Raw genomic sequence first — 14,042 nt, 5'->3', positions numbered from 1 at the left:
ATGCAACAAAGCATGGATCAGTTTTCTGCTGCTTGTGCTAATTTTGGCCTAACAACACCAAAAAAAACAGGTGCTCCATCAGCCACCACCATACCATCCATATGTGGAACCATTGGTTACAGCAAATGGAGAAGTTCTGAATGCTGTGGATAAGTTCACTTACCTTAGTAGTAGATTTTCCAGGGATGTACACATTGATAATGATATTGACGCATGCATTGCCAGAGCTAGCTCAGTGTTTGGGAGCTCTGAAGGAAAGTATGGGAAAGAAGAGGTATTAGACTGACTACCAAACTAAAGGTCTAGAGAGCCATGGTACTGACGTCATTGTTGTATGCCTGTGAAACCTGGATAGTATACCAGCGCCATGCCAGGAAACTGAATCTCTTCCATTTGAATTGTCTTAGGAAGATTCTGAAGATCACCTGGCAGGATAAGATACCAGACACTGAGGTTCTTCCTTGAACTAGACTCCCAAGCATTCAAACTGCTGAAGAGGGTGCAACTCCAGTGGGTTTGCCATGTTGTTTGAATGCAAAACATATGCTTAGTGAAAACACTTTTTTATGGAGAACTCACACAGGGCAAGTCTTCACATGGTGGTCAGAAGAAGTGATCAAAGGACACTCTCAAGGTCTCTGTTAAGAACACATTAAGATTGTGTGACATGGGAGACACTGGCACAGGACCACTCAGCATGGCGTGCCCACATCAGAGAAGGTGCTGTGCTCTATGAGCAAAGCAGAATTGAAACGGCTCAAAGGAAATGCAGGATGCCGAAATTTAAGAGACTCCACCTCAAATGTTCACACGGACTATTTGTGCCCCACCTGTGGTAGAGTATTCTGAGCTTGTATGGTTTCATCAACCACAGTTGGATACATTGAAACTTGACTCCAGCATAGTGATGTCATTTTGGTCTTTCTTCAGAACTAAGGACAACAGCCAAACAACCTTTTGGTGCATAGTTCCATATTGCATTCTAGAGTGGCTAGACCACTTCTGAGCGCCACCAGTGCATTAGTGTGCCTGTTTTCTCATAGACCCTCCAACAATTGTAATTTTCTATTTTTTGGCATCTTTGCTAATCTCATGGGTATAAGGTGGTGTCTCAGAGTTGTGTTAACTTGCATTTCTCTACTTAGTAGTGATTTAGAGCATTTTTTAATATGGCTGTTGATAATTCGTATCTTTTGACCATTTGCGGGGACTAGCTGTTATCTTATCAGTTTGAATCAGTTCTTTATATGTCTTGGATATCAGACTTTTATCAGAGAAACTTGCTGCAAAGATTTTTTTTTTTCTCAGTCACCTGTTTCTAATTATAACCTCATTGGTTTTTGTGCAAAAGCTTTTAAATTTGATTTAATACACATTGTCCATTTTATCTTCTGTGATCTTTTCTATCCTTTATTTGGTCATAAACTCTACCTCTTCATAGTTGTGAAAGGTATTTTCTTCCTTGCTTCTCTAATTTGTTGATGGAGTTTTAATGATGGTTGTCTTAAGCCATGAATGTGTATGGAGTTTTCTTGGTCTATGTGGTGTGAGATGTTGGTCCAAACCTAATTTCTGCCTGACTGCTTTTCAGGTTTCATCCAGTACCAAATTCTTCCCCCATATGGATTTGCGAAGAATTGGATGTGACTGAAAAACAAATGCACTACAACAGACTCCCATAGCTGAGGTCTGTTGGTTTGCTAAATGTTAAGCTACTGTGTTTGCTTCTCTGTGTTGTTTGCCTAAGCTGGTTCGTTGATCAACCTCTCTACTTTTTAACCAGTGCTAAATAATTTTGTGGATTACTATTTTGTAGCATAGTTTTCGGGTTTTTTTGTAGCATAGTTTTAGGTCTGATCTTGCTACATCCCTACAAGGGAAGTAATGTAATTGCATTCTTAACGCTTTTTTTTTTCATTATTTCCTGTTGGATTCTTGACCTTTTGTTCCTCCAGGTGCTTTCGTTATTATTTTTTTCTAGTTCTATAAAGCAACCTGTTGGTATTTTGATTGGTATGGTACCAAATAAGTCAACTAATTTAAGTAGTATTGTTATTTGTTTCCTGGATTTTAATGATTTAATCCATTTGATAGGTAACATTCAGGAAAAAAAAATCATAGATGCAAGTATAACACTTGCCCCCCATCTCATGCCACAAATCCTTTTTTTCTTTGCTAACAGGAAACCTAGGACAAGTCTCTTTTGGTGAGTGACCACTTGGTTCTGCCTGGCCTGATTGTGAGAGCCCTATCCGGGGCAGTGGTTTCAAACTCAAATAGAAACAGGGGCCACTAATCCTGCGGGCTGCATATTGAATTTATTTTAAAATGTAATATTGTCTATGTTTTATTGTATTTTTAATTAATTATGTATTTCCCAATTACAGTTTAACTTGGTGCTAGTACAGGATGAGTATTATGGGCCATGTGTTTGACATTTTTGATCCAGGGGGTTATTAAATCCTTAGAGTTCACTGTGGGTTTCCTAATATATAGCTATGGTGATGAATAGGAGCAATTCCAGGACCATAGCACAGATGATACTTTTAGTAGTCGCTGACTGTCATTGTGGTTCAGAGTCATCTGTAGTTAACAAATCTAATGATTTTTTTCTTTATCTTCTTTCTCCTTGACCTTCTCTGCAGCCTTTGATGCTGCTAATCACTCCTTGAATACTCGCTTCTCTCTAGGTTTTCAGGATACCACTTTTTCCTGGTTCTTGGCTTACCTCTCTGACCAATTCTCTGTTTCTTTTGCTGGATCCTCTTCCAGATTACTCCTCCTAACTGCAGGTGTCCCTCAGGGTTCTGTCCTGTGCCGCCTTCTCTTCTCCCTCTATACTATTTCACTTGCTACTCATCAGCTCCCATGGATTCAATGACGATTTCTATACTGATATTTCTCAAATCTACCTATCCTGCCCCACACTCTCTGCTGATCTCCACTCTCACATTTCTGCTTTTCAGACATCTTCTGACCTCTGCCTCCCTCAATCTGCCCTCCCCTCTATCAGCCCCCTCCCTTTTCTTTACTCTTTCCCTTACTACTTTTTCCCTCTTGTCTGCCCTCCCTTCTGTCTACCCAGTCCCTTTTCTTTCCCCTTTTCCTTCCTACTTTCTGTAGGGTAACATAGATTTCTACACCCAAGTCGGTGTGTATGTTGTTTCTTCTTGAAGCCAAATCTGATGAGAGTAAGGTTCAAACAGTGCTTGCCTCCCTCCCTTCTGTAATAGGTCTTTGTGCCTCTTCATGTGGTGATTTACCCTTTTCTGTCTCCTCCTTTCTTCTTTTCCCAGTACAATGCTTTTTCTCACCCCTTAATTACTTTTTTTTTTTATCATCACATCAAAGTCAACTTACACCCACATCCTCTGTCTATGTAAACCCTTTCTAAATGTCGTAATAAAGATAAAGTTCTCAAGAGTTATAAGTATCATCTTCCCTTGTAGGGATGTAAACCGTTTACCTTTATTGAATAACATGCTTTTGTTTCTCTCCTGTTTACCTTTTTATGCTTCTTTTAAATTTTGTATTTGAAGATGAAATTTTCTGTTGAACTCTGGTTTTTTCATCAGGAAAGTTTGGAAGTTTCCTGTTTCATTGAATGTCTATATCTTCCCTTGAAAGATTATGCTCAATTTTGCTGGGTAGCTTATCCTTGGTTGTAGTGGTTGTAGTCCAAGCTACTTTGCCTTCTGGAATATCATATCCCAAGCCTTCCAATCCTTGGATGTAGAAGCTGCTAGGTCCTGTGTAATCCTGACTGTGGTTCTATGATATTTAAGTTGTTTTTTTTCTGGCTGCTTGTAGTAGTTTCTCTTTGACCCGATAATTCCAGAATTTGGCTATGATATTCCTTGGAGTTTTCATTTTGGGATTTCTTTCAGGAGGTGATTAGTGGATTCTTTCAATTACTATTTTACCCTCTGGTTCTAGGACCTCAGGGCAGTTTTTCTTGGTAATTTCTTTTTAAAAAACAATTAATTGATTTATTTTTAGTTTTAGTTTACAACATTCAGTTCCTCTAGTTTTTTGAGTTTCAAATTTTTCCCCCTCCTTTCCTCCCCCTCCTCACCCAAGACAGCATGCAATCTGATATAGGCTTTACAAATACCTTCACGCTAAACATATTTCCCCAATATTCAAGTTGCAAAGAAGAACTACAACCACTGGAATGAACCACAAGAAAGAAGAAACAAAACAGAAACAAAAACAAATAAAGAGCAAATACTTTGCTTCAATCTGCATTCAGACTGTAATTCTTTCTCTGGATGTGAATCACTTTTTCCATCATGAGTTTTTTGGAGTTGTCTTAGAACCTGGCATTGCTGAGAAGAGCCAAGGCTAGCAAAATTAGTCATTGCACAATGTGTCTGTAACTATGTACAATGTTCTTCTGGTTCTGCTCGCCTCACTCAGCATCAGTTCATATAAGTCTTTGCAGGTTTTTCTGAAGTCTGTCTCCTCATTTCTGATAGCACAATAGTATTTCATTACATTCATATACCACAACTTATTTAGCCATTCCCTAATTGATGGGCATCCCCTCGATTTCTAATTCTTTGCCACCACAAAAAGAGCTGCTATAAATATTTTTGTACATGTGGGTCCTTCTCCCACTTGTGTGATCTCTTTGGGATACAACCCTAGAAGTGGTATTGCAGAGTCAAAGGGTATGTACATTTTTATAACCCTTTGGGCAAAGTTCCAAATTGCTCTCCAGAATGATTGGATAATTCACAACCCTACCAACAATGCATTAGAGTTCCAGTTTTCCCACATCCTCTCCAGCATTTATGATTTTCCTGTTTTGTCGTGTTAGCCAATCTGACAGGTGAGATGTGGTACCTAAGAGTTGTTTTGATTTGCATTTCTCTAATCAATAGTGATTTAGAGCATTTTTTTCATATGACTGTAGATATCTTTAATTTCTTCCTCTGAAAACTGCCTGTTCATGTCCTTTGATCATTTATCAATTGGGGAATGACTTGTATTCTTATAAATTTGACTCAGTTCTCTGTATATTTTAGAAATGAGGCCTTTATCAGAGGTTATAAAAATTCTTTCCCAATTTTCTGCTTCCCTCCTAACCTTGGTTGCATTGGCTTTGTTTGTACAAAAACTTTTCAATTTAATGTAATCAAAATTATCCATTTTGCATTTCATAACACTTTCTATTTCTTGTTTGGTCATAAATTCTTCCCTTCTCGATAAATCTGACAAGTAAACTATTCCTTGCTCCCAGATTGCTTATAGTATCAGCCTTTATATCTAAATCATGAACCCATTTTGACTTTATTTTGGTATGTGGTGTGACATGTTGATCTATGCCCTGTTTCTGCCATACAGTTTTCCAGTTTTCCCAGCAGTTTTTATAGTGAGTTTTTATGCCAGAAGCTGGAGTCTTTGGGTTTATCAAACAGTATATTACTATAGCCATTGACTACTTACTGTGTCTTATGTACCTAACCTATTCTACTCATCCACCATTCTATTTCTTAGCCAGTGCCCAAGTAATTTTAATAATTGCTACTTTATAATACAGTTTAAGATCTGGTATGGCTAGGCCACCTTCCCTAGCATTTCTTTTCATTAATTTCCTTGATATTCTGAACCTTTTGTTCTTCCAGACAAATTTGATTATTTTTTTTTTAGCTCTATAAAATAATTTTTGGTAGTTTAATTGGTATGGCACTAAACAAGTAAGTTAATTTAGGTAAAATTGTTATTTTTATTATATTAGCTTGTCCCAACCATGAGCAACTGATGCTTTTTTCAGTTATTTAGATCTGACTTGTGTGAAAAGTGTGTTGTAATTGTGTTCATGTAGTTCCTGGGTTTGTTTTGGCAGGTAGACTCCCAAATATTTTATAATGTCTACAGTAACTTTAAATGGAATTTCTCTTTCTATTTCTTGCTGTTGGGCTTCATTAGTAATGTATAGGAATGCTGAGAATTTATGTGGGTTTATTTTGTATCCTGCAACTTTGCTAAAGTTTTTTATTATTTCAAGTAGTTTTTTACTTGATTCTCTTAAGTATGTCATTATATCATCTGCAAAGAATAATCACTTAGTTTCTTCTTTGCCTATTCTAATTCCTTTACTTTCTTTTTCTTCTCTTCTTGCTAAAACTAACATTTCTAGTACCATATTGAATAACAGTGGTGATAATGGACATTCTTGTTTCACTGATGTTATTGGACATCTATGTAGCTTATCCCCATTACATATAATGCATGCTAGTGGTTTTAGGTAGATGCTATTTGTCATTTTAAGGAAGGTTCCATTTATTCCTATGCTCTCTAGTGTGTTTTTATATTTTGTCAAAAGCTTTTTCTGCATCTATTGAGATAATCATATGGTTGCTACTAGTTTTGTTGTTGATATGATCAGTTATGCTGATAGTTTTCCTGATATTGAACCACCCTTGCATTTCTGGAATAAATCCTACCTGGTCATAGTGTATTATTCTCGACATAAGTTGCTGTAATCTTTTTTCTAATATTTTATTTAAAATTTTTGTATTTATATTCATTAGGGAAATCAGTCTATAATTTTCTTTCTCTGTTTTGACCCTTCCTGGTTTAGGTATCAGTACCATATTTGTGTCACAAAAAGAATTTGGTAGGACTCCTTCTTTGTCTATTTTCCCAAATAGTCTATAAAGTATTGGAATTAATTGTTCTTTAAATGTTTGATAGAATTCACATTTAAAACCATCTGGCCCTGGAGATTTTTTCCTAGGGAGTTCATTGATGGCTTTTTTCAATTTCTTTTTCTGAGGTAGGGTTGTTTAAGTATTTTATTTCCTCTTCTGTTAATCTGGGCAATTTATATTTTTGTAAATATTCATCCATTTCCCTAAGCTTGTCAAATTTATGGGCATACAATTGGGCAAAATAATTCCTAATTATTGTTTTAATTTCCTCTTCATTGGAGGTGAATTTATCCTTTTTATTTTTGATACTGGTAATTTGGTTTTCTTCTTTTTTTTTAAATCAAATTGTCCAAAGGTTTATCAATCTTACTGGTTTTTTCATAAAACCAGCTCTTAATTTTATTTATTAGTTCAATAGTTTTCTTAATTTCAATTATATTAATCTCTCCTTTGGTTTTCAGTATTTCTAATTTGGTATTTAATTGGGGATTTTCAGTTTGTTCTTTTTTTAGCTTTTTCAGTTGCATGCCCAATTCATTGATCTCTTTTTTATTCATGTAAGCATTCAGAGATATAAAACTTCCCCTAAGAACTACTTTCACTGCATCCCATAAGTTTTGGTATGTTGTCTCATTATTGTCATTTTCTTGAATGAAGTTATTGATTGTTTCTATGATTTTTTCTTTGACTCATTCTTTAGGATTAGATTGTTTAGGTTCCAATTAATTTTTAGTCTATCTTTCCATGGCCCTTTATCACATATAATTTTTATTGGATCATGATCTGAAAAGGATGCATTGACTCTTTCTGCATTGGATTGTGAGGTTTTTATGCCCTGGTACATGGTCACTTTTTTTGTATGTGCCATGTACCACTGAGAAAAAGGTATGTACCTTTCTATCCTCATTCAGTTTTCTCCAGAGGGCTGTCATATCTACCTTTTCTAAAATTCTATTCACCTCCTTAACTTCTTTCTTGTTTATTTTGAGGTTAGATTTATCAAATTCAGAGAGGGAGGGGTTGAGGTCCATCACTAGTATAGTTTTGCCATTTCGTCCTGTAACTCCTTTAACTTCTCCTCTAAGAATTTGGGTGCTATACTACTTGGTGCATATATGTTAAGTAAAGATAGTACTTCATTGTCTATGCTGCCTTTTAGCAGTACATACTTTCCTTCACTTATCTCTTTTAATTAGGATCTATCTTTGCTTTTGTTTTGTCTGAGATTAGGATTGCTACCCCTGCTTTTTTTTTTTTACTTCAGCTGAAGCATAATATATTCTATTCTAGCCTTTTATGTTTACCCTGTGTGTATCTTCCTCTTTCAGATGTTTCTTGTAAACAACATATTGTAGGATTATGGTTTTTAATCCATTCTGCTCTCTGCTTACATTTTATAGAAGAGTTCATCCCATTCACATTCACAGTTATGATTACTATTTATCTCTACATCCTATTCCCCACCCCCTCCCGTTTATGCTTTTATTTCTCCCTTCCCCCCCTCAAAAGAGTTTTGCTTTTGACCACTGCCTTCTTCTATCTTCCCTTCCTATCAGCCCACTCCCTTATCCTACCCTTTTCCTTTACTACTTCCTCCCTCCCTTCTAACCACCCCCCTTTGCTTTCCCCTTTCCTGTCTCCCCTCCTACTTCTTGTTAGATTTCTATACTTAACAGAGTATGTTATTCCCTCTTTGAATCAAATCCAGTGAGCAAAGCTGAAACAGTGCTCATCTCCCTCCCTTCTTTCCCTCTCCTATGTTTTCGTGCCTTTTCATGTGATGTAATTTACCCTTTTCTGCTCCTCCTTTCCTCTTATCCCGTGACAATCCTTTTGTGTCCCTTAGGTTTTTTATCATCACATCAGTTAATTTATACCCACACCCTCTATCCATGTATATCCCTTTTAAATGTCATAATAAATATACAATTCTCAAGATTAACAACTATCATCTTCTCACATAGGAATGTTAACAGTTTGGTCTTATTGAATAACAAAGTTTTTTTTCCCTGTTTTTTTTTCCCTGTTTACCTTTTGTAATGACAGTTTAGATTCGAAGATTTTTCCCACCCATTTATAGGCCATGTGACCTGCTTACATCACAGGAAGCCTAAGTTACATGTGGTGGGAGGAGCTTGCTGAAAGGAAAAGGAAAGTGTGTCACAGGAAATGGAGAGAGATAGAGCAGTTAGAGCTGAGGGAGAGAGAACAGATGTGCTGTACTGTGAATGTGTTTGTGGGAAAGCTCCAGCAGGGGGCAGGGAGGTTATGGAATGGAATGGTTCTCTGCTGTGATATTATGTATTGGATTCTTTGCTGCTGTGATGGATTGGGCTTATTGGTTTTGGGATCTGTTTCTTTGGTGTGTGAATAAATGGTTTACTTCTTCTACCTTCTGTAAGGAGAGTCTCTTATATTTTGTGATGCAGAACCACAGAGGCATATTGACAATTATTGTGTCTATGTTATGATTATTGCCTTGCTAATACACCTTTTTATGCCTCTCTTGAGTCCTGTATTTGAAGATCGAATTTTCCTTTGAGCTCTGGTCTTCTCATCAGGAAGGTCTGGGAAATCCCTTATTTCATCGAATTTCCATCTCCTTGCCCAAAAGATTATGCTCAGTTTTTCTGGGTAGTTGAGCCTTTGTGTTATGGAATATCACATTTTAATCCCTCTGATATTTTAATGTAGAAGTTGCAAGATCCTGTGTGACCCAGACTGTAGTTCCTCAATATTTGAATTGGGTTTTTTTTTTGGCTGCTTCTAGTATTTTCTCCTTGGCCTGATAATTCTCGAATTGGCTACAATATTCCTTAGCGTTTTTAATTTGGGATCTCTTTCAGGAGGTGATCAGCGGATTCTTTTGATGACTATTTTGCCCTATGGTTCTAGGACCTCAGGGGAGCTTTCCTTGCTCCAGGCTCTTTTTTTCATCATGGCTTTCTAGTAGACCCAGTAATTCTTAGATTATCTTTCCTGGATCTATTTTCCAGGTCAGTTGTTTTTCCAATGAGATATTTTACATTTTCTTCTGTTTTTTTTTTTCATTCTTTAGATTTTGTTTGACTGATTCTTGATGCCTCATAGAGTCATTAGCTTCTACTTGCCCAATTCTAATTTTTAACGAATTCTCTTCAGTTAGTTTTTGTGCCTCCTTTTCCATTTGGTCATTTTTTCCTTTTAAGGAGTTTTTTTTCTCCAGATAGGCTCTGTGCCTCCTTATCTATTTGGCCAATTTTATTTTTTAAGAAATTGTTCTCTTTAGTGATTTTTTTTCATTTTTTCGTTTGTATTTTTAAAATCATTGGTCAGTTTTTCTTCTGCCTTTCTAATTTGGTTTTTAAATTCCTTCTTGAACTCTTCCAAGAATTCTTTTTGGGCTCGAGACCAATTCATATTCCCTTTTGAGGTTTCAGATGTGGGTATAGTGTCAATGTTGTTGTCCTCCTCTGAATTCGTATTTTGGTTTTCCTTGTCACCATAGTAAGATTGTATGGTCTTTACTTTTCTAGTCTGCGTCTTATTCAAGATGGTTGCCTTTTTCCTGGCTTTTAAAGTGGATCTCTGCTTCTGGGGTACAGGGGGCTCTGTCCCATGCCTCTTGTGGTGGGAGCTAGGGTCCTGGTTACTGGCTTTGTGTGCTGCAGCCTCTGGTTCTGTCACCTAAAAGCTATATATGCTGCTGCTCATCTGGTGCTGAACTGGAGCTAATTGGTGTGTACTGAGGCCAGGTCTTTATGTGTTTCCCTGGGGTTACACTGAAGCTCACAGCATGAGGTGTGGGGGAGGGGTGGTCTGGCCACTGGAAGTCACCTCCTACCCTAGGGCTGGGTAGGCTCAGCTACTGGTGGATGCCAGTGCTAATGTCTGCTGAGTCCCCTGGCTGTGCAGAGGCATGTCTGGGGTCCTGTTGTTGGTGCTTGTCGGCTCCACCCCCCTGGGGCTCAGGATCTCCTTCTGGTCTGCTTAGGTGGGGCTTGCTAGAACGACTCTGAACCCCTTTAGCCACCGCAGGAGGGATCCTTCTCTTGGATCTCCCTAGCCTCCGGAGCTAAAAGACTGCTGTACTTACAGGATCCACTATTCCAGGATTTTTCCTGGGGCAATATTCTCTAGGTTTTACAAGGTTAGTGAAAAAACAGTACTCCACATGCTAGCTAATGGAAGACAGGTGGAAGGTAGCTGGTTTGACCTTTGAAGTACACCATTTCCTCCTTCCCCCCTTCTCTTCCTGTTTTTCCTTCCTCCTAAGTTTCTTAGCTAATCAGGAATCATGTTTTTCCACCCGTGCACAGCATTATGGGGCTATCTTAGGGACTGCCGAGCCCACTTTGGGGAGAGGGCTACATTTACATTAACAAAAATAAAAAAAGAGGATTAATGAACTGAATTTTAAATTAAAACACTTGAAAATCAAATTAATTTCTCATACAAGACACTCCATTGCCTGCTTATGCATTTTCTTTGCCTATTCCTCATGTCTGGAATTCTCTCCCTCCTCTACCTCCTGGTATCCCTATTGTTGTTTAGTTGTGTCTGATTCTTTGTGACCCTGTTTGGGGTTTTCTGGGCAAAGATACTGGAGTGATTTGCCATTTCCTTCTCCAGCTCATTTTACAGATGAAGAAACTGAGGCAAACAGGGTTAAGTGATTTGCCCAGGGTCACACAGCTAGTAAGTGTCTTCCTAACTCCAGGCCCAGTGCCCTATCCACTGCACTACCTAGATGCCCTGGCTTCCCTCAAGTACCATCTAAAATCTCAACTTCTACCAGAAGCTTTTCTTTATCCTCCTTAATGCTAGTGCCTTCCTTCTGTTGATTATCTCCAGTTTATCTGGAATATATTTTGTTTGTATATAGTTGTTTGCCTGTTACCTGCTTCATTAGAGTGTGAGCTTCTCGAGAGTAGGAACTGTCTTTTACCTTTTTTTGTATTCCCAGTGCCTGGCACACACTTAATAAATGCTAGTTGACTTAATAAACTCCCAGTCAGCAAAGATGTGTGCTCCTAGCCTATTGCAATGATCCACCTCTAAATTGGTGTCCCTGCTGTAAGTTTCTTCCATTCTCCCTACTGATGCTAAAGTGATCTTCCTAATGCAAATCTGACAGTCTCACTACCTTACTCAAAATAAACTCCACTGGCTTCCTGTTGCTTTTAGGATAAAATGTAAATGTCATCGTTTGACTTTTAAAGCCCTCTACAACTTAGCTCCAGCCTCATACATTAAATAATCCCAGAAGAAGAGATTTGAACATGAGGGGTGAAATGGATCAAATGCAAAACAAGAAGAACTATCCTTAAATGAAATGGTTTGCCTTGAGAGGTAGTGGATTCCTCTTCATTGGAGGACATTAAGCTGGGCCGGATGATGTTGGGTGTAGTGGGGCTCCTTCTTTGGGTATGGGTTGGGGTAGATGGCTACTGAGGTGCCTTACAACCCTAAAAATCTGTGAATCTAACAACTAGTAAGGCCTGGGCACAGGCCTGAGGGGAGGTGGGGAAGAGATAGAGAGAGAGAGACAGAGACACAGAGAACTCGTCAGCTTGTTTCCGGGGGAAATGTGAACCAGAAAACAACACATTACATCCAGGAGTCCATGCAATAAAAATAAAGATGCAGGTTTGAAGTTGTGGACTCAAGGATTTGAGAAACGTTTATGTGAAAAATAAGCACACCTTTAAAAATTAGTTGTGATTATGATTCAAAAATATCATTAACCTTAAAGCTTTGTCTTGATCAAGTCTTTCATTGGAGAACCTCTGATTGAAGCAGCGAGAGCACCAAAGGTTTGGTGACCAGAAATCAGCATTCTGAGGACACTGTTTTCCCATATGCCTTACTTTTGGCTCTTCTGATATAAACAGTTTCCTTATTGTCGTGACTAAAGAAGACTATGCTACTAGCCGAAACAGGCTGTTTTCTGTGCCAGGTGCCATCAACAAACATTCTGGCTCAACTCTTATTCCAGAATCCTAATAGTTAGGATTGGCTTGAGATACTGCATGAAGCAGAAGAACGCAGCTTGGATCTTCTGTCATTTCAAGAAGGTGTAAAGAGCCTGCTTTGACTGGTGACAAAGCTCAGGCTATCCTGATTCAAAACAAGCAAAAAATGCAGGTACTCCATATTTAGAGAGTTCCATTCGGAGGCTTCACTGGCCATGTAAGTTGGAAGAAAGAAAAAGACAACTGGAGAATATGCTCTAAGTGGGTTGTGAGGGCTAAGATGAAGCTGATAATTTCAATAATGTTATCTTACATTTATATGGAATTTTGCAATGACAGAAGTACTTTCTTGTATGTTGTCTCATTTGACCCTCACAAGAGCTCTGTAAGGTAGAGAGTACGAGCTGTGTTGGAACCTGAGCTCAGTGACTTGCCCAAGGTAGTGAGCTAACACTGAAGAGTGAACTCCAGTCAGGTTCTTCTCATATGAAATCCAGGCCAGCCTAGCTTGGTTTTGGTTTTTTTGTTTTGTTTTTTTCCTGGGTTAGCTTGAATTAGAGGAAGCTGAAGTTTAGCACCATTTCAAACTCATCCTTTAAATTTAGCTCAGGCATTGGCTTACAGCTGTCATTTTTAGGGCATACTGGCTCTGCCAGGACCCTAGGCAAAAGTGCAAAGTTTGTTTTTGTGGCTTTAATCCTCCTCCCTTTGCTTCCTCTCCTCTGTCACTCCAGACACCCACTACGTTCAGGCCACCTTCTGGCTGGGTTCAGTTCCATATGCAGGCGAAAAGGTCCATTTCATTCTCGTCTGTCACTCTAGTCCTTAAGTATCATCCTCAGCTAAAGCTGGTAGTTTGAAAAAGGTGTGAATGTGGCTTAATTCACCCAGGGGTGTTTGTAATTTTAGGGAGATGCTTAACATAAATTAAGTTGGCAGACTGAGTTAGCACTGGGTTTCCTGGGTTTCTTGCCTGTTTCAGGTTTCCTTTTCCCCCAAGTTCCCCAGAGAGTAAAAATACATCCTCATTCCCACTCCTACCCAATACACATACCCTCTCAGTAGGGCTTCATAAAACTGCGCTTACTTGAGAACAGTGAATTCGGGTTGGCACAGTGAGTTAGAAATATGAACAGTGAATTAGGAATATGGCTTCTCTCTTCCAAGAACTGAAGTATAAATTATTTATGCACATGCAAACAAAACCCAAAGCATTCAGTACTACGCGCCATCAGTTGTAATATAATGACAAAACTCTGGACATTTAAGGCCCTCCTTTGTTGTTGTTTGGGCTTTGTCAATAGTGAGAAGACTTGGATAGCTAGGCGGTGCAGTGAATAGTGTTGACCATGGAGTCAGTAAGACCTGAGTTCAGATGCTGCCTCAGGTACTTTGTAGCTGTGTGTGACCCTGGGCAAATCATTTAACC

Source organism: Trichosurus vulpecula, chromosome 4 (assembly GCF_011100635.1).
Source record: "Trichosurus vulpecula isolate mTriVul1 chromosome 4, mTriVul1.pri, whole genome shotgun sequence".
NCBI lineage: Eukaryota > Metazoa > Chordata > Mammalia > Diprotodontia > Phalangeridae > Trichosurus > Trichosurus vulpecula.
The sequence above is the reverse complement of the archived record's forward strand: the minus strand, read 5'-3'. Positions refer to the sequence as shown.